Genomic DNA, 21247 nt, shown 5'->3' on the forward strand with positions numbered 1-21247 from the left:
TGAGTTAGGGACGTTACTTATTCATGAAATGTGACAGGTGTTGGCTTAGCCAGAACACTTGTTCATAGTGGAATAGCTATCCTGCTACGAACACTGTCAATAGCAGAGCTTAAAATACAAAGCAAGACATAATAAAATACACACATTTTATAATTAAGCATTCTGATGGCAGATCAATCATATACTTCACTTTAGATAATTATAATTATCCCTTATATCTTTTGTGAAATATCAGATATTAACACAACAGAAAATATTAATTATATATTTTATTAAAGAAATTTTTTTTAAATGACCTTGTTTCACTTTTGAAATAACTGTTAAGTAGATATGTTACCCCCTAAATTATACGTTTTTAGAGCCGACAAGGGGAGATCATATTCTTGGGTAACAATGTAACTGTAAAAAAAAAAGTAACAAACACACAAGGGAAATTCTCGTCTTAGCAAATGGCCATGTGTAACAAACATCACCATAACAGTGCTTGTTAAATAATGACTGTGAGAAAAGGCAATTCTCACAATCAGAAGGAGATATGGAGACACAGAGTTACCACTATGAATGGAATAAACATTTCCTCTTTAATAAAGTTTTTAAAAACATTTTAATTGTACAAACAGCATAAAACATGACTATGCTGAGGCCCCAGCTAAGCAACTATCACTAAATAATAATATAGAAACAAATGTGACTTGAATTACATTATAAATGGGGGCGTGGCTTGATGGCGGACCACGCGCATCGCTGAACCCGGAACTCTACGCAATCTCTGCCATCCTATGGTCCATCCTGCACCGATCCATTTGCTGAACCCATTGCCGGATTCCTACAGGCAGCGTGCACCCTCAGCACTCCAGCAATGGTGAAATACAGCCAAAACAAACCTCCTACAGTGACTGAAAAGCTAGATAAGTATTTCAAACAAGATGGCATTGGCAGCCTCTCCTCCTCGGCTATCTCCCCATTCCCTCTGCTGGCCACACAGGAAGATTTTCCTCCACTATCCGAGGCTCCATTCTATGAATTCTCTGCTTCACAGTGTGACCCAGGGCAAAATACAGATTCAGCCTGTGATTTTGTTGCTCTGGATGAGCCTGCACCCCCTCCCCCTCCCCCAGCTGAGCCCACCCTTGCCCAAATTATGTCTGCCATACAAGGCTACCTTAACTGCCCAAATGGAAACAATTAATATAGTCTTCTCCCTCCCTATACAAGATGTGCAGAATATACGTGACTGTACTTGTGCTGCAGAAGAGCAGATCAGCACTGTTAAGGATTCCCTAGCCCCTTTATCTGTCTGTGTGCGTGAAACCTCCAGTGAATTGGCAGCACTCTGAGCCAAAGTGGATGACCTAGAAAATAGGTCCTGGCACAATAACTTGTGCTTTGCGGGTTTCCCTGAAAAATCAGTAGGGAATTGCCTTGAGCGATTCCTGTGCACCTGGCTAATGGACAAACTTGGCTCTGATGCTATTCTAGCTATATTCACTGTAGAACTTGCACATCGCACACCCCTGTGCCCAACTCCAGCAGGCGTTTCTCTGAGGCCTCTCATAACTTCGCTTTCTTGACTTCCAGGACAAGGTCTCCATTCTGCGAGGTGCAAGAATGCTGGGTGAACTATGCTTTAACAGCCAGATGTTGTATATTGTTGTAAGTGCAATGTGTAAGGGGGGTCTGTATGGGGTAATAAAGTAATCATCATACTACACTATGAGTGGCTCCCTCCTCTCTTTACATATGTTGCATGTCCTATAATTGGAACTGACTTCGGATGTTTCTGGGTGGAAAGTTGTGATAAGAACCCGGGTTATCCACCTTCCTGGAGTGAAGAGGAATGGTGTGGAGAGAATTGCTTATTCCTGGATCATTGCTTTTATCTACCTAAGAAGACCCAGTCTGGGGTGGTCATTGAGGTCTTGGTTGCATTGAAAGGATATGATGTGCCTTTTACCCATTGATTTCTGGTGAGTGCATTACCATTGGGAGAGGCGGCATGTGGTGTGGTGAAGGACTATTTACATCGTTCATAGGATTTCCCTCACATGGAGCACTTCAGGATCATCCCCTATTAATTGGACTTGTTTATAGAGCATTTACAGAGCATTTATAGACATATTTATTGTTTTACTATAATTTATTCCAATACTGCAAATTCTATTCATTGTGTATTTCATTTTATTTTATTTTTGGATTTGATATCATGGGTGTCCTTGGAATATAGTTCACATTCAGATTTACCATGTATATATGATTTATCAGTACCGCCTGGTGGTCTGGGTCTTTTGATCCTATTCACCCTTTTATTTTTATTGTCATTATTTGTTAGGTGGCAGCTCAGTACTTAGAGATTAGCTTCTTACATCATTGGCGCAGGGTGGAGACTTCTTGTGATTCTCATAGGTTGTTCTTCCTTTTTTCTTTTTCCTCCCTTAAATATAACCTATGGTTATATCAGAACAAAAATAAAAAAGGGGAAGGGAATTGGCGCTGCCTGGAAACAGGTATAGTATATGTAATATACTAGGTGAGGCACAAATGTAGGGATATACAAGGTTGACTAGTAGTAAACCACTAACAATTGTATAAATAATTAAATCAAATAAATAAATACTCTCTAAAACACGTATAGATCATATGCATTAATAATACATGATTGGATAAATAAATAAAGTGACTGAGTGATGTGATCTAGGCTTCAAATATGTGGGCCTAATAAAGTGACTGAGTGATAATTAGTGCAAACAAATATATTATTATAACCATAAATAAATACCGTAACTAAAATTGCATACATGAATAACAAATAATGTGCCAAAGAGAAGTGATAATAAAAAAAGATAGTTGATCCAATAATGTGTGGTATTAACAGTGACCAGTGCTCAGTGCAGGTTGTACCATGTATAGCTATAAAATATTATAATACTAATGATAATACTTGAAGTGACCAGTGCTAGATGTAGTCCAAGAGGTATATATATATATATATATATATATATATATATATATATCTTAGACCAAGTGCGGCTATAAGGTGCTATTGGGATCTATAAAGTAACCTGTGCAAATGGATGGCATACAACAAGGATAAATCTATATCCCCTTAGGGTATGGGTAATGTGTTGCACAGTCTAGTCCCAAACAATGTATATAAATAAATGATTTAGAAGTTAGAGTCCATAGAAGTGGGGAATCTTCATACGGTACTCACAGCCTAGTATAATGCAATCAGTGTTTTTTTGGTTATTGCTAGTAGTGTAACGCTATTCTGACTTGTCATTGTATGTTACTCCAACATATAGTGTAAATTGATATATGCCACCACTCTCTGCACTGTTACCATTTTTATTGAGACGCAGAAGGCATAGATGGGTTATGTTGTACCCAAGTTATTTATTATTTTCTTATACAATACTTGAAAAATCTCAAAAATATATATTAAAAAAATAATAATAATAAAAAAAGAATTAAATTATAAATACATCACCCCAAAAATTCAGTCTGACAGTATTTTGATATTACAAAAGGCAGTTTTAGAGCTGACCAGAAACCTTCAATATGTACAAAAAGAACAGATGAGCCATTGGAACAAAAGGTCAATGTGATCACTTTAATCATGTTTGAACTCATTATTGAGCAGGTTCAATGGAAGATTTAAGATCAACATAAAAAGAATCACTGCAAATCAATACCCTCCCTGAAACCAGTCTACACGTACAATGAATATATCCCAAAAGTGAGATCATGATGAGTGTTAAAACTATTTTGAATAGAAGTATAAACAAACATATGTTTTGACCATATCCTGAGAGACAATTTCACACTGCTATTTACCAAGTAATAAAAAGACATCTGGTGAAGCTGTGCAAAGTAACCAATCAGCTTCTAATTTCAGCTTGTTTAACTAGGCTTTGACAATAAAACCTGGAAGCTAATTGGTTTATATGGACAGCTGCACCAGATTCTGTGTACACGATGTTTAGTAAATCTCCCCCTGGGTGACATCTGGCAACATTACCACGAAGCGTGTGTGTATATTAGCCTCCATTCACACCGGTGCGACTTCAGATGCGACACACACGATTTACAAATCGTAATATGATATCAGTGCATCGCTAATGAACTTAATAAAAAAGGCTAAATAAGACTAGATATAAATATAAAGGATGGTACAAGGAAAACACACTACAGTCCCAGAGAGTGATGAGTCGTGCTTCTGAGCAAAACTTGCAGGTGATAAAGTGCAAAAATCCTCCACCACAGGTAACTCTAGCAGCTCACCTCACTAATAGACCCCTGAATCAATAGGTAGGTCAAATACACTTGTCCCCTCCGGGGGAGAAAATTAATAAAAATGGGTTTTCCTTTGCACATCCACCTCAGTAGAAGGGATATCCAGGGATCGTACAAGACAGGAGCGAACCAGTCTGTCTCTAAATGGTATCCAGTTCTGGAGTCCTCCACAACTAAATGCAAAAATAAAAACATATATATAATGCTCTCTGATTTAACCGTCACATTTAATAAAGATAAAATAGGCCAATTTTTCACCTTTCAGTGCTGTCACACTTTGAATGACAATTACTCAGTCATGCAACACTGTACCCATATGAAAATGTTGTCTTTTTTTCACACAAGTAGAGTTTTCCTTTGTTAGTATTTAATCACCCTTTGGTTTTTTATTTTTTTGCGCTATAAATAATAAAAGACCAAACATTTTGTAAAAGAAAAGCATTTTTCTTTGTTTCTGTTATAAAATTTAGCAACTTAGTAATTTTGCTTTTCTAACTTTTCTAAAGTTTGGCCAAAAGTTATACTGCTACATATCTTTGGTAAAAGAATAACCCAAGTCAGTGTATATTTTATGGTCTTTGTGAAGGGTATAGAGTTTACAAGCTATGGTGCCAATCATTGAAAATTGATCACACCTGATCACACCTGATGTACTGATCTAATTTCTTTAGACACTAACAAGCAAGGACAGTACAAAAACTCCCAAACTTACCCCTTTTTGGAAAGTAGACATTCCAATGTATTTAGTAAGAGGCATGGTGAGTTTTTTCAAGTAGTGTTTTTTCTTACCAAAATTCTTCTGAAGATTTTTTCACAATATTTCCATATTAACAGGTTTTTTCTCTCACATGGCATATGTATACTTGCAACTACACCCCAAAACACATTCTGCTACTCCTCCTGAGTATGGTAACATCACATGTGTGAGGCATTTACATAGCCTGGGCACAAAGAGAGGTCCAACATGCAAGGAGAACCATTAAGTGTTCTAGGGACATAAATTACACATCTAATTTAATGACTACCTATTACACTTTTGATGGCCCTGGAGCACCAGGACAATGGAAATGCCCACAAAATGACCCCATTTTGGAAAGCAAACACCCCAGCGTATATTCTATGAGGCACAATGAATCTTTTGAACATCCCATTTTTTCCACAAGTTTTTGGAAAATGTGGAAAGAAAAAAATGAAAACTAATTTTTTAAGCATGTTTTACACATTTTTATGACACTGAGGGGCACTGATGAGAATCCACTGATGAGCACTGGTGGCACTAATGAGCACTCATTGATGAGCACTGTAGGGCACTGATGGCACTGTAGTGGCTATGTTGGGCACTGTAGTGGCACTGGGATGGCACTGATGTGGCACTGTGGTGGCACTGATGTGGCACTTTAGGGTGCTGATGTGGCACTGTGATAGCACTGTAGGGCAATGACGTGGCACTGTGGGCACTGATGTGTCACTGTGATAGCATTGTGAGCACTGGTGTGGCACTGTGATGGCACTGTAGGGCACTGATGTGGCAATGTGATGGCACTGTAGGGCACTGATGTGGCACTGTGATGACACTGTAGGGCACTGATGTGGCACTGTGGGCACAGATGTGGCACTATGATGGTACTGTGGGCACAATCGAGCAATGGAAAAATCAAGCAGCCTCATTTGCTTCGTCATTTACCCTTTACCCCGATCTTGAGGACCCACCGGTCACAGATAGTTCCAGACATTCACTTCAGGGGCCGCACTAGAAGCGCATTCTCGGGAGGACATCAATAGATGACCTCCCAGAACTAGCTGGCTGCACTGTAGCCGTCATTCAGCTATGGCACGGTCAGCAAATGGTTAATGAGGTTTTATCAAGTTTCCTAAAATTCACAACATAAAATGAATACAATATAAAATGTTAAAATACATCATTGCACATATCACAATGCTAACCCATAAGATTAAAGAATTAATAGGTGAAAGAAGTAAGAGCAGATAATAATAAAAATATTAGGCTGCTCCAATACATTTATTGGTTTTCAAAAAGTAACAAGGAAATGGAGTATAACCGATTCCACACAGCCCCGTAACCACAGCCCACCAGCAAGAAATCCAGCTCTACAATAGTCACTTAAGGAAAGATCAAAATCAATGATGTGATTCATGTGACCACTAATAACCTGTTAAAACAGAAAGAGACAAATGATAGAGTAGAAAACCATGGCAGGTTTTTATACCAATCAGACGTGTTAGCTGCATAGTCCTTTGTATTGCAAGTAATGTCTCCAGATAATAGGCTGCTTGATTACAAATTATTTAACCCATATATTTCTCCAGATAAAACATCCCAGTACAACAAATAATATAACCTATGTATAAGATAGATAGATAGATAGATAGATAGATAGATAGATAGATAGATAGATAGATAGATAGATAGATAGATAGATAGATAGATAGATAGATAGATAGATAGATAGATAGATAGATAGATAGATAGATAGATAGATAGATAGATAGATAGATAGATAGATAGATAGATAGATAGATAGATAGATAGATAGATAGATAGATAGATTCAAACATCTTGGAGAACTAACCACAGATCTTCTGTGGATGTAGGGTACCTTAAATCCTTCTGTCTCTTCATGGAATTCTAGACAGACTCAATGATGTTGAGATCAGTGCTATGTAGGGGTCACACCATCACTTCCAGGACTCTTTGTCCTTCTTAAGTTGAGGAATGGAGATGCAGTGGTTAGGCAAGAAAACTTAAGGCAGCAGATGAAAGACACATTGTGCTTACTTCCCCTCAACATTTGAAGATGTCCAACAGTGCTATCAGCACAGAACTGGTGGAAACCAGTAGGAAGCAGGCACACCCATCTACTGTCTGGAGAAGTTTGACCAGAAGTGGTCTTTATAGAAGAATTGTGGCCAAAAAGCCATACCTCTGAAATGGAAGCAAGGCTAAGTGACTCACCTTTGCATGAAAACATAGGAACTGGTTTGCAGAAAAATAGCAACAGTGTGCCCTAGACTGATGAGTCAAAATTTGAAATATCTGTGGGCTGTACAGCTAATGGATGTAGCAGGAGGCAGTTTGTTCACCAAAGGACCAGAGACTGATACAATAATGAGTGTCTGCAGGCAACAGTGAAGCACGGTGAAGGATCCTTCCAAATTTGGGGCTGCATTTCTTCAAATGGAGTTGGTCAGGATCAATGGTGTCATCAATGCTGAGAAATACAGGCAGATAATTATCCATCATGCCGTACCATTAAGAAAGCATGTGATTGGCCCCAAATTTATTCTGCAGCAGGACAACAATCCCAAACATACAGCCAATGTCATTAGAAATTATCTCCAGTGTAAAGAAAAACAAGGAGTGATTGTCTGGCCCCCACAGGGCCCTGATCTCAACAGTATTGAGTCTGTCTGGGAGTACATGAAGAGACAGAAGGGTATAAGGCAGCCTACATCCACAGAAGATCTGTGGTTAGCTCTCCAAGATGTTTGGAACAACCTACCTGCCAAGTTTCTCCAAAAACTGTGGAAATTATATCAGACCATCCTAGTAAGTGACCGGAGGCTGTCTGGAGGCTTCCTGATGATGCACTATGTGCAAAATGCATTGAGGCTGTGCCGCTGCTTTTGGTTGTTGTCACTTCTGGGTACTGTCTGGCTGAATTTCCGACCTTTTGGAAAGCACGCCAGCTCTGCAATGCAAGCCGCGAGGCTGTGATATATACAGGGGCTGTACATGCTGGTGCTTCTTGAAGCACCTTATACATGTGAGTGTTCAATTTCCCTAGTTTCCCTAGAAATCCCTAGTCTGCATTCCATATCTGTCTATATCAAATAGGGCGCATGGTCAATAGGAGTACAAAGCGAGTTAATTAAGAAAAGATGTCTGCTCTGTTCTCAGAGTCATTTTCTGTTCAATCTGACCTATTAGGCTAAGTTAGTAATAAAATGGCAAGGGGCAATAATGACGTAGAAAGCACAAAAGGCTGGGTGCACCTGGGCAGTTTCTGTTAGTGGTGCTAAAATAAAGAATGGCTAGTGATTAGCTGTCAATCATTACAAATAAGGAACAATGAAGTATAGTATGCAATAGCAATTATTTGATAATAATCCCACAATCTTCCAAGCATACACTGTCAATTGCTATTAAATGTGTAGGAGTCTAGGATGGAAAAGGACTTGGGGGTACTGGTAGACAACAGGCTTGGCAGTGGCATGCAATGCCAAGCCGCTGCAAGTAAAGCCAACAGAATACTGGGATGTATAAAAAAGGGGATTCACTCCAGAAATAAAGAGATTATTCTCCCACTCTACAAGACTCTGGTCCGGCCACATCTGGAGTATGCTGTCCAGTTCTGGGCACTGGTCCTCAGGAAGGATGTGCTGGAACTGGAAAGAGTCCAGAGAAGGGCAACAAAAATAATTAGGGGAATGGAGGACATCAGCTATGAGGAAAGACTACAAGCACTGAACCTATTCTCTCTGGAGAAGAGACGACTGAGGGGGGATATGATATCAATGTTCAAATACTGTACTGGCAACCCTAGCATAAGGAACAAACTATTCAGAGAAAGGAGATGCAATAAGACACGTAGCCACTCACTAAAACTAGAGGAAAGGCGGTTTAACCTTAAAATGCGTAAGGGGTTCTTCACTGTAAGAGCGGTAAGGATGTGGAATTCTCTTCCACAAGCAGTCGTATCAGCAGGGAGCATTGATAGTTTCAAAAAACTGTTAGATGGGCACCTTAGAGACCACAACATACAGGGGTATACAATGAACGGCTAAAAGCAAACACACACACACATCATAGGTTGAACTGGATGGACTGATGTCTTTTTTCAACCTCACTAACTATGTAACTATGTAATTGTTAGCAAATTATTACTATTAAGATTTTAGTAGCATGATCACACTAATAAAAAGTTCCCATGAGCTCCCAGAATAAAGCTGGTCATGCATAGCTCAGTTTTGTTTCAGTCAGCAGCCACACATTCAAGGTGGATGTGGGAATCCTCGCTGCTCTGTCATTGCATTCTTACAGTAGGACTTCCTGCTGTAAGAATACACTGATCAGCATTGCAGCCAACATTTTTCATACAAGCCCATTGATGAGAAGGGATTATTGTATTGACTTCTCATGAACAGGAACCGCCATAGATGGATCAAAATCCATCCAGTCTTTGCTGAACCAGCTGCATTTAGATCCATCTATTGCCAGCTTTACGCACAGCAAGTAATCAAATTTCAAAATTGTGTTAACTAAAAGATGAGCTCAGATTGTTTCAATCACTCTAGCCCATATAATAAACACTGCACTGCCTTATTTAATAAGCCATGGGGGAGGTTAATTTCTAAATGGTATATATCAGAAAGTCACAACCTTGAGCCTCTGCTCTTTTATTAGTTGAACACTGTTTAAGTGCATAGCTTGTCTGTGTCTTAATCTAAAGCCCAAGACACCTTGTCATCAATCAAGTTTATAATACACACAAATAACTAAATGTCTCACTTAACCACTTTAGCCTTTAAGGTTTTACCCCCTTAATGACCAGGCCATTTTTTTGTGATACGGCACTGCTTTACTTTAACTGACAATTGCGCGGTCGTGAGACACTGTATCTAAATAAAATCAATGTCCTTTTTTTCCCCACAAATAGAGCTTTCTTTTGGTGGTATTTGATTTTTGCTCTATAAACAAAAAAAGAGCGACAATTTTGAAAAAAAATCGATATTTTTTACTTTATGTATTAAAACATATCCAATAAAAAAATGTAAAAAATAATCAAATTTCTTCATCAATTTTGGCCAATATGTATTCTGCTACATATTTTTGGCAAAAGAAAATCCCAATAAGGGTATATTGATTGGTTTGCGCAAAAGTTATAGCGTCTACAAATGATGGGATATGTTTAAGGAATTTTTATTTATTTATTATTTAAAAAGAGTTTGCCATTAGTATGCTTCACATATCATTCATAATTTTAACACACTAAAAAGCATTTTAATTTTTAAGATTAAGGTTTTATATTTTATGTTCAGTTAAAAGAATAATAAGGAAAGCATACATGCATAAAAATATTTAAAGCCAGAGTTTTGCATTTTGCTCATTTTAAATTAATCTGATTGTTTGGGTCTTTAGCTTCGTATTTATTTGATTTTTTTACTAATAATGGTGGCAATCAGATTTTTAACAGGACTGCGACATTACGACGGACAAATCGGACATCTAACAGACACTTTTTTGGGGACCAGTTACAGTAATCAGTGCTAAAAGTATGCACTGTTACTGTACTAATGACACTGGCAGGGAAGAGGTTAACATTAGGGGCAATAAAAGGGTTAAATGTGTCCCTAGGGGGTGCTTGCTAACTGTGTGGGGGTTACTCTGACTGGATGAAGACAGAGATTGGTGTTTGGTGTTGGTCAATACAAACAAATAAAATGACATAAATGTGAGAATCTGTAACTGAATACAATCAAAAAAGTCCATATAGAGTTCACAATGGTAAGTGCAAGTGGAGTAATCCAAAACAGAGAGGTGAATCTTGATACTGATATCCCATCACCAACACCAAATAAAATTGCGCTCACCAGATGTTGTTGACCCTGAATACCATATAGCATGAGGGTCAAAAAAGGCTGTTGGGATGGTATAGGATTCCTGAAATGATCTGCAACCACGGATGTCTCCCAGGTGTATATCCAGCAGGGTAGGTAGAAAGGATCACTCACAGAAATCCAGACCCATGTGGAAATAAACCAAAGGAAACAGACATAGTGTAAATCCCAAATAAAAAGTTTATTAAAAAAGGGGAATAACACTCACAAAATTTCCAATGGTAAAGGCAGAAACAAATGTAAGTCTGGCTAAACAGGCACGATCCTGATGCATTTCGTCTCACAGGACATTCTCAAAAGATTTGACCAGCAAGCTATTAAGGAATCCATACACTTATAAAGGCTCCATAATTGATAATTAGTGAAAAAACGGATCCCACCTGTATTAAGCTGCCAAGCATCATAATCTTAATAGGAGGAGGCGGCGTGTGTGTCAAGCCTCTCTCTGGAACTGACCAACACAGCATAACATCACGTCCGGTCTGCACAGGAAGTGAGGTCGATTTTGGAACTGACCAACACAGCATAACTTCACTTCCGTTCTACACAGGAAGTGAGGTAGATTTTGGAACTGACCAACACAGCATAACATCACTTTCGGTGTAACGTTAGAAAACCATACCTCGTTAGAATTCCATACCCTCGTCACTTCCTGTCCAAAACAGCTGAGCAGCGTAGCAGTGCGCATGCTCAGAGCCCCGGAAACATAATTAAATAGCTGAGAAGTTGACAAGTGCGCATGCTCCGAGGGTATGGTTTTTTCACGGTAGTGTGTGTAATGTTACACTTGCGGCGGTTACATAAAACAGCTCAGCTGCACTATGAGTAATCTCCGCTCCTATCCCTGTCACTTCCCTGATCTCGGCTAATAAATATAAAAGCGGCGGCGGGTGTATGAAATGTAAATGACGGAGATCTCGGCTCCGTGATCTGCTTTTATATTTATTAGCCGAGATCAGGGAAGTGTCAGGGATGTTGCAGAGGAGCTGTTTTAATGTAACCACCGCAAGTGTAACATTACACACACTACTGTGAGAAATCCATACCCTCCGTAGGTGCACAGGAAGTGACGAGGGTATGGTTTTCTCACGGGTATGGTTTTTTCACGGAACACCGGTCTACACAGGAAGTGAGGTAGATTTTGGAACTGACCAACACAGCATAACATCACTTCCGGTCTACACAGGAAGTGAGGTAGATGAGCATCACACCAGGAAGTGTTGTATAACACTGGTGGAGCACATATCTAACCAGCTCCAGACAGAGGCTCGGCATATAAAAAAACACCGCCCCCCGGGAGACAGGCATCCAGCGTGTCTCACACATAAGGAAAATAGGCAGCAGACATGACAATATAAATCTACTGGTGGAAGCAGTAATACAAAACATATAGCCTCTTCCAAAAGAAGATAATATGTCATTGCATAATAAAAAGCATAAAAATGTATGTTAAAATACATAAAATAAAAGAATATTAAAATAGCAGAAAAAAGAGGAAATGAGCAAAATATAATAAACTAATGGTACACTAAATGGGAGATCAAGTAATACCAAAACATCAAATTAAGATGTATTGATAAATGAATTAATATCCCATTCAATGTTTAAACCGAACGGATAATAGGATTGGAGGGTGTAGATCCAATATGTTTCGCAACGCGAAACTCCCCGTATACCGGATCCACCCCTCCATGGAACAGTAAAGTGATCTATGATCTGGAATAGGGTCCCTTTGGGATCCTTGTGATGGTGACGTAAATAATGCTTAGGCACATTGTGATTACTTTTTCCAGTGATAATGCTGGTAATGTGCTCATTGACCCTGACATAGAATGGTCTAATGGTGCGGCCAACATACTGCTTCTGACAGGGACAAGTCAGCAAGTAAACGACATATGTGGTAGCACACGTGGAGAAACATTTTATTTGGTATACAGAATTTGTGACAGTAGACTGAAAGGAAGTGAACTTTCTTCTTTTGTCACAATTCAACTGACACACTCTACATTTCCGACAAGGAAAAAATCCAATTAAGTTGGTAAAAAGTTGGGGTTTGGTAGGTGGGTCCAATACATTCGGGGCTACCCTATTTTTGAGAGAGGGTGCACCTCTAAAAGTGACCAAAGGTCTGTTTGGAAGAACAGGACCTAAAATACGGTCATTTTTTAAGATGTCCCAATGTCTGGAAAAAATTGTTTTAATTTGTTTGTGCTGAACAGAGTATTCGGTAAATAGTGACCATTTGGTAAAGTTTGGATTATCGTGATTATGATGGGTGAAGTTTTGTAGCAATTGGGCTCTGTCCTTGCAGGCAACTTCCCTAATTACATTTTCCAAGATATTGGATTCATAGCCCTTAGCTATAAACCTTTCTTTGAGGACTTGTGATTGTTTGAAATAATCACTATCGAGGGTACAGTTCCTCCTAAGGTGGAGGAACTGACTTTTAGGCACGCCACTAAGCCATGGCTTATAATGGCAACTGTCAATGGGTAGATAGGAATTGCGATCAGTTGTTTTAAAAAAGGTGTTAGTAATAAGCCTATTCTCTATTTGAGTGATCTCGAGGTCTAGAAAATGAACATTGTTGGCACTATGTTCATAAGAAAGTTGTATACCACTATTGTTGGAATTTAAAAAAGACATGAAGGTATCCAAGGATGGAAGGTCACCTTTCCATAGGAGGAGGATGTCGTCTATGTAACGCACCCACAACGCCAATTCAGGTTGTTGTGAGGGATAGACGACATCCTCCTCCCATTTGGCCATAAAAAGGTTTGCTAAACTGGGGGCAAATTTGGCCCCTATAGCTACACCTTTTTGCTGTAAGTAGAATTGGCCAATGAACCAAAAATAGTTCCGTCCTGTTGCAAATATCAAAAGCTCCAAAATAAACTCACGTTGGGGCGTGGAGATGGAAGATTCTGTTGAAATGGTCCACTGCCTCAAAACCCAAAATGTGAGGGATGCACGTATATAAAGAAGTGACATACGCTCTCACTAACAAACACTCCTCCTCTAAAGTGATACTATTTAGAATATTAATGGTATCTTTAGTATCCTTGATATATGAAGGAACCTTACACACAAGAGGTTGTAAATAGTGATCTATATACTTCCCTATACGGGAAGTAATAGAATCTATCCCGCTGACGATCGGGTGACCGGGTGGGTGTACAGGGTCCTTGTGCACCTTTGGTAAGTAGTATAATACCGGTATTCTAGGTGCTGTGGGAATCAAGAAAGCCTTTTCCTTCTTGTTAAGGATAGAATCCTTAAACCCTTTCTCCACCAATTTTACCAATTCCTTTTTATAATGGGGAGTGGGATTATTGGGGAGTTGGATGTAGGTGTCCTGATCACTCAGGATCCTACCCATGTCTTGATAGTAGTCACTTTTATCTAGAATAACGATACCGCCCCCTTATCGGCAGGGCGGATCACAAGTTGTTTTTGTTCACTCAAAGTTTTTAAACCAACTTTAAGTTGAGGATCTATATATGGTTTTTTAATGGGCAAATTGGATAAATATTTAAGGACTAAACCCTTAAAGAGGGTCACTGCTGGGGCGACTGGTCCAGGAGGATTAAACAAAGAGTGGTTAGACAACCCAGAATGTCTAATCTCTGAAATGTATTCGCGGGCAGGAGTAGACCGTGGATTTGACATGATGTATCTTTGTACATTAACCTTCTGAATAAATTTATGTACATCAATAAAGGTGTTAAACTTATTCATAGTTTTTGGTGGAGCATACTTTAGACCCTTGTCCAAGGTATGCAGCTCAGCCTGAGTCAACTCCACCTTACTCAAATTAAAAATGCCCGATCCTTTTATGTTCTTTTCCTTTTTCCTTTTGAGTCGCCACCCCCCTCTGACGCCTCTCTTTTTTCAGGGCCCCTTTTGCCGCCACGGGGGTCTCAGGGAAAATCCCCACAGTGGCTAGGGCCTGGCTGAGATTGATTATAATTGAACGGAGATGAATTCTGTTGATCATAATCGTCATCCCCATATGAAAAACGTTCATGCCTGTATACTTGTGGACGCAGGGGTGAAAATCTATTTGAGGTATAAACCCCATAATGATTAGATGGATGTTGAGGAGACTGGAAATAGTTGTTCTGGAAACATTAAGAGGAGTTACCTCTCCTGTTGTAACCCTTTTGTTGCCAATTTCCTCTAGGGGATCCAGAGTATTGGGAATTCCATCCCCCCCTCGGTGGGCCATACCCATTGGGGCCATGGGGCTGATATTGTGTATTAGCCACCTGGACCTTCTGGGAATTACCTTTTGGGTGAGGAGGTCCTCTGGATTGGGACTTTTTGGATTTATTTGGTGGTTGAGGGAGGGGGGCTGGAGCCAAAGCATGCCTAAGCTAATGGCAGGTAGGTTTCCAGGAAGTAAATGCTACATGAATCATCTGCCCTTACTCAAGATGGCCATGGCCCGAAATGCTAGGAGTGTTTTTCAAAGTGATTTCTCATCAAAATGAAGCATGGAGACATGGATGGATGGGGGAGTATGCTTTCAATATTAAAAATGAATTAAATAGCATTTTGCATTTGTGGTGCTCAGATAAAGTATAGCTCCACTGTAGCTCCACTTTAAATTTGAAAGCAAGAAAGCCTTTTTATGCAGTGATAGAGAGTAGCAGGCATTCCTGAATTGCAACAAAAGATGTCCCTGACAGTGCCAAGGCCCCAGTGGCAGCTGTGGCATCTATTACTAATACTAATACAGTAATTAATACTGTTACTTCGACCCTGGTTCTTTTTGATGATACTGTATTGCTTTTCTGCTGAACCAGTTACAACCAAAAAGGTATTAGTATTCATAAGCATGAATAGGTAACAAAATTACAAAAGAAATATTTTAAAACCCATCTCCAGGCAAATTTAAAACCCCCCTCCTATCCTTCCATCACACTCACCGCCAACTTTACCTTAATAACAGCTAAAAACCCTTTTTACTAGCCATCACATATCCCTTCCTGGCCCTGTTTCCAGGCATGGTGACCAGCGATCCAACCCTATAGTTGGTGTCTGTGCCAACAGGTCCCCTCCCCTCACAGTCCTGGAGTTTAAGAGGACCTTGCATCTAGACAGCAAATGGAAATTGCCTATGTCACAAAGACAGCAACGTGGGCATAAACATGGCATTTTGAGCTTTTAGATTTTTTTTTTTTTTTTTAACTAGCATGATGATTAGTTGGAGGAGCGAAGGGTGTGTGGTGCCCAGAGAACAGTTTAAGGTGAGCAAATGTTAGCGCATAATTATAAATATATTTCCTTTTTATGAACTGAATAGTAAAATATTTAAGGCTCTGCTAAATTCTGTAGCCAACATACATTTTTTTAAGGCTAAAGTATGCTGAATTTCATTGATGAAAAGTGTGCTTGTGACTAAATAATGTCTTAATAATGTCGCTTATGAGTATTAATGATTCAGAAGTTTTTTAAAATGCATTTTAGATAAGAGCTCCAAAAACATGAAAAACATATGATTCATGTATTTTTGTTTCTGGATGAATAGGCATCTTTCATATTTTTTTCATGAGAACGAGAAAATGGATGGATGCCTCTAATTCAAAGCACATTTCTAAGACCATAAAAAGAAGAGTTTGCCATTAGTATGCTTCACATATCATTCATAATTTTAACACACTAAAAAAGCATTTTAATTTTAAAGATTAAGGTTTTATATTTTATTAAAGGTCTTTATACTGTGTTCAGTTAATATAATAATAAGGAAAGCATACACACATAAAAATATTTAAAGTCAGAGTTTGGCATTTTGCTAATTTTAAATGTATCTTGATTGTTTCGATTTTTAGCTTAGTTGGATTTGGTGCAGAAAGATACTGGGGGTCTTCAACTGCTTTGAGCGGTGCTGGTCTTCTGGTGCCTTGCCACACTTTTAGGAAAAGGGACATATGTATATATATATATATATATATATATATACAGTATAAGGCACAGCAATGGCTGCTTCCAGTTAATCTTACACTCCAGTAATCAATGACACGTATGTCCCCTAGCTGGGAGCACAGACCATTTTGTTTAAAGGAGCACCCTTTATAGAGGTGGCTTAATACAGCAGTGTGGCTTTACGTGTATTTGCAAATATATGCAATGAAATTTCTATCTTTCACCTAAATTGTTGAAGTGATGAGTGTTCGACAGCTTTGAATGAGCATGGAATTGTAAGGGAGCACAGGTCAGGCGAGTGGACAGAGGTCAGGGGGGTGCACATAAACCAAAATTAGTTGAACAAGTTGAAGGTAGAAGCCAATTGGCTACCATGCACTGCTGCGCCAGACTTTGCACTCTCCAGTTTTAGTAAATTAACATCAATGTGTCTGCAAAGGGTACCCCCCGACCCCTAAATCAACCTCATTGTCTCTATGTCCTGCATGGGCAAAGTGACATTTAGAGATGAGCTGCTGATTGTGATCACATGTTTTTGTTTAGAGGTTTGGCAAATTGACAAACTAAATTGGTGTTCAACAGAGGCATAACTAGAACCTTCAGGGCCCCAGTGCAAGAAACTGTGAAGGTGCCCCCCTGACCCCATCTTGGGGCTCTTTCTTATGTTATGCAGCAGGCACCCTTGCTGTCATCTTGGGCCCCCGCACAGTGGTGGAACGCCAGGGCCATGTCGCAAGTGTGACCTTTGCGACCCTGGTAGTTCCACCACTGACCTTAATATTGCTAGGGGGCATTTTGGAGGATGTAAGGGGGCACTCTGGAGGATGTAAAGGACACTCTGGAGGTATAAGGGGGCACTCTGGAGGTACCTCCAGACTGCCCCCTTACATCCTCCTTCAGAGTGCCCCCTTATTGCCTCCAGGCTACCCCCTTGGTTCCTCCAGAGGCATCATACAGAATGCCCTCTTACATTCTTACATCATCCACAGTGCCCCCTTAGTGCCTCCAGAGTATTCACTTACATCATCCAGAGTGCCCCCTTAGTACCTCCAGAGTATCGCCCAAAGTGCCTCCTTAGTGCCTCCGGAGTGCCCCTTAGTGTCCAAAGAGTGCCCCCAGAGTGCCCCTTTACATTCTTTTCCAGAGCTTAATCTAAATCTAAATTTGCTGTCAGGATTAGCAATAAAAAATTCTCAGGCACTCACCAATCACCTCCTTTTCCCAGTGTCATTGTGAGGCAAGCAAGTGCAGATATTATTTACAGCAAACCACCCGCAATATGCAAGCAGCTGGGCTAGCGGTAAAATACTTTTATATTAAAAGAGAATAGCGCAACCATGCAAAAGAAATGACTATTAAATATGGAGACAATCCATAAATAAAAATGGGGATTTAGTCCCACCATATGGCCATATCGTGCTCAAGCCCACCACTGCGTCAAAGTACCCCATTATCAGTGGGTCCTACACTATCCATAAAAAAGGGTTGAATCCAGCCTCTCCAACCCTTGGAGACAACACTCCTTGCTGGGATGGATGTGCTAATGCACTACAAAGGACTCCTCCTATATCTATTGATGGTGGACTCTGATAGAGTACAGGTGTGTGTGGGGGGATGCTCAACCTCAGAAGTCTGGTCAGACCGAATACATAATAAACAAGCAAAAAATTGGGGGAGCAAACCCTGAACATGTATATCTAAAGCCGGTGCAGCTATGGACCAAGCAACATGTATATTAAAAAAGAATAGCGCAACCATGCAAAAGAAATGACTATTAAATATGGAGACAATCCATAAATAAAAATGGGGATTTAGTCCCACCATATGGCCATATCGTGCTCAAGCCCACCACTGCGTCAAAGTACCCCATTATCAGTGGGTCCTACACTATCCATAAAAAAGGGGTGAATCCAGCCTCTCCAACCCTTGGAGACAACACTCCTTGCTGGGATGGATGTGCTAATGCACTACAAAGGACTCCTCCTATATCTATTGATGGTGGACTCTGATAGAGTACAGGTGTGTGTGGGGGGATGCTCAACCTCAGAAGTCTGGTCAGACCGAATACATAATAAACAAGCAAAAAATTGGGGGAGCAAACCCTGAACATGTATATCTAAAGCCGGTGCAGCTATGGACCAAGCAACATGTATATTAAAAAAGAATAGCGCAACCATGCAAAAGAAATGACTATTAAATATGGAGACAATCCATAAATAAACAAAATTAGTTGAACAAGTTGAAGGTAGAAGCCAATTGGCTACCATGCACTGCTGCGCCAGACTTTGCACTCTCCAGTTTTAGTAAATTAACATCAATGTGTCTGCAAAGGGTACCCCCCGACCCCTAAATCAACCTCATTGTCTCTATGTCCTGCATGGGCAAAGTGACATTTAGAGATGAGCTGCTGATTGTGATCACATGTTTTTGTTCAGAGGTTTGGCAAATTGACAAACTAAATTGGTGTTCAACAGAGGCATAACTAGAACCTTCAGGGCCCCAGTGCAAGAAACTGTGAAGGTGCCCCCCTGACCCCATCTTGGGGCTCTTTCTTATGTTATGCAGCAGGCACCCTTGCTGTCATCTTGGGGCCCCCGCACAGTGGTGGAACGCCAGGGCCATGTCGCAAGTGTGACCTTTGCAACCCTGGTAGTTCCACCACTGACCTTAATATTGTTAGGGGGCATTTTGGAGGATGTAAGGGGGCACTCTGGAGGATGTAAAGGACACTCTGGAGGTATAAGGGGGCACTCTGGAGGTACCTCCAGACTGCCCCCTTACATCCCCCTTATTGCCTCCAGGCTACCCCCTTGGTTCCTCCAGAGGCATCATACAGAATGCCCTCTTACATTCTTACATCATCCACAGTGCCCCCTTAGTGCCTCCAGAGTACTCACTTACATCATCCAGAGTGCCCCCTTAGTACCTCCAGAGTATTGCCCAAAGTGCCTCCTTAGTGCCTCCGGAGTGCCCCTTAGTGTCCAAAGAGTGCCCCCAGAGTGCCCCTTTACATTCTTTTCCAGAGCTTAATCTAAATCTAAATTTGCTGTCAGGATTAGCAATAAAAAAGTCTCAGGCACTCACCAATCACCTCCTTTTCCCAGTGTCATTGTGAGGCAAGCAAGTGCAGATATTATTTACAGCAAACCACCCGCAATATGCAAGCAGCTGGGCTAGCGGTAAAATACTTTTAAAAATGTCTTTGAAGGTGACTCGGTAATGTGCATGTGCAGTTCCAAAATTAGCCGATTAGCGTACTGGGTGCTCTGTCTCTACACATGCGGCGGGGCATGTAAATATAAGCCACACCCCGCTACCCGATCTAAGCCCAGCAGTTAAACTGCGCAGTTCAAAGCTGCTGACAGGACATTTTTTACAGGTGTGTTTATGGACAGGAGAAAAGAGCCTTTTAACACTGCCCCAGACTCTCCAAGGGTCATAAAAGACTTCTAGTAGCAAGAAGGATGAGAGGACAGTAGACTTCCTCCTCTTTGAACTTGGGGTATCCAAAGAGGATCAATGAGTTTTATAGAAGGATTTTTTATGGGTATTTGGTGCATAAAGATTTACAATTATCAATGGTGTATTATTGAAAGATGCAGATAAAAGTAAGAACCTGCCAGATAAGTCTTGTTTGACATGTGACAAGGTAAAGGAAACAGAGGAACGGAGTGAAATCTTAACCCCTCTTACTTTCTTATTAGTATATTAATTATATTTAGAGTGGAAAATATGGGGGAAGAGCTGGTGGGTACATTGAGGTGGGGGGAGCGGAGATGTCCATATAGCCCAGAGAAGGTAATTGAGTTTCTAGAGTAGAGGGTATACTGCAGGAGATGGTATACTAGATAAAGAGAATCAATATATGTGAACAGTCAATATATGAATAAAAAAGCTTCACTGGTTAACACAAACTGCTTATAAATCACAAAAGTATAGGCAAAAAAAACAAAAAACAAAGCCAAAGGGACAACTGTCAGAGAGAAATCTAACACAACAGAGAACAAATTGTATGCATTGCACACCATATCAGAGGGCAAGGAGGGTTTTCCTGTTTGGGGGCTGCTCCTTCATGAACGTTATTATGTTTCATCCAGCAATGTTATTGACTCCATGTGTCAGGAGAGGCACAAGTTGTGGAGGGTAAAAAATTGCTTTTTGCGGGTCCCGGGGGGTCCATGGAGCGGTCATTTTAGAAGATGCCTGCAAAGTTGGCCTGCAAAGCAACCAAAAGAGAAAAGAAAACGGTGAAACTTCAATCCATCGTTAAAAAAAAGGATACGACATTAAACAATGTATCACGTACGACTCCTCTGGTGTTTTGTACCTTTTCGAATACCCATGTCACAGACAATATATTGGAAGAACCGCCAGAAAATTAAGTGTC

Source organism: Pelophylax lessonae, assembly GCF_965119305.1.
Source record: "Pelophylax lessonae genome assembly, chromosome: 5".
Lineage (NCBI taxonomy): Eukaryota > Metazoa > Chordata > Amphibia > Anura > Ranidae > Pelophylax > Pelophylax lessonae.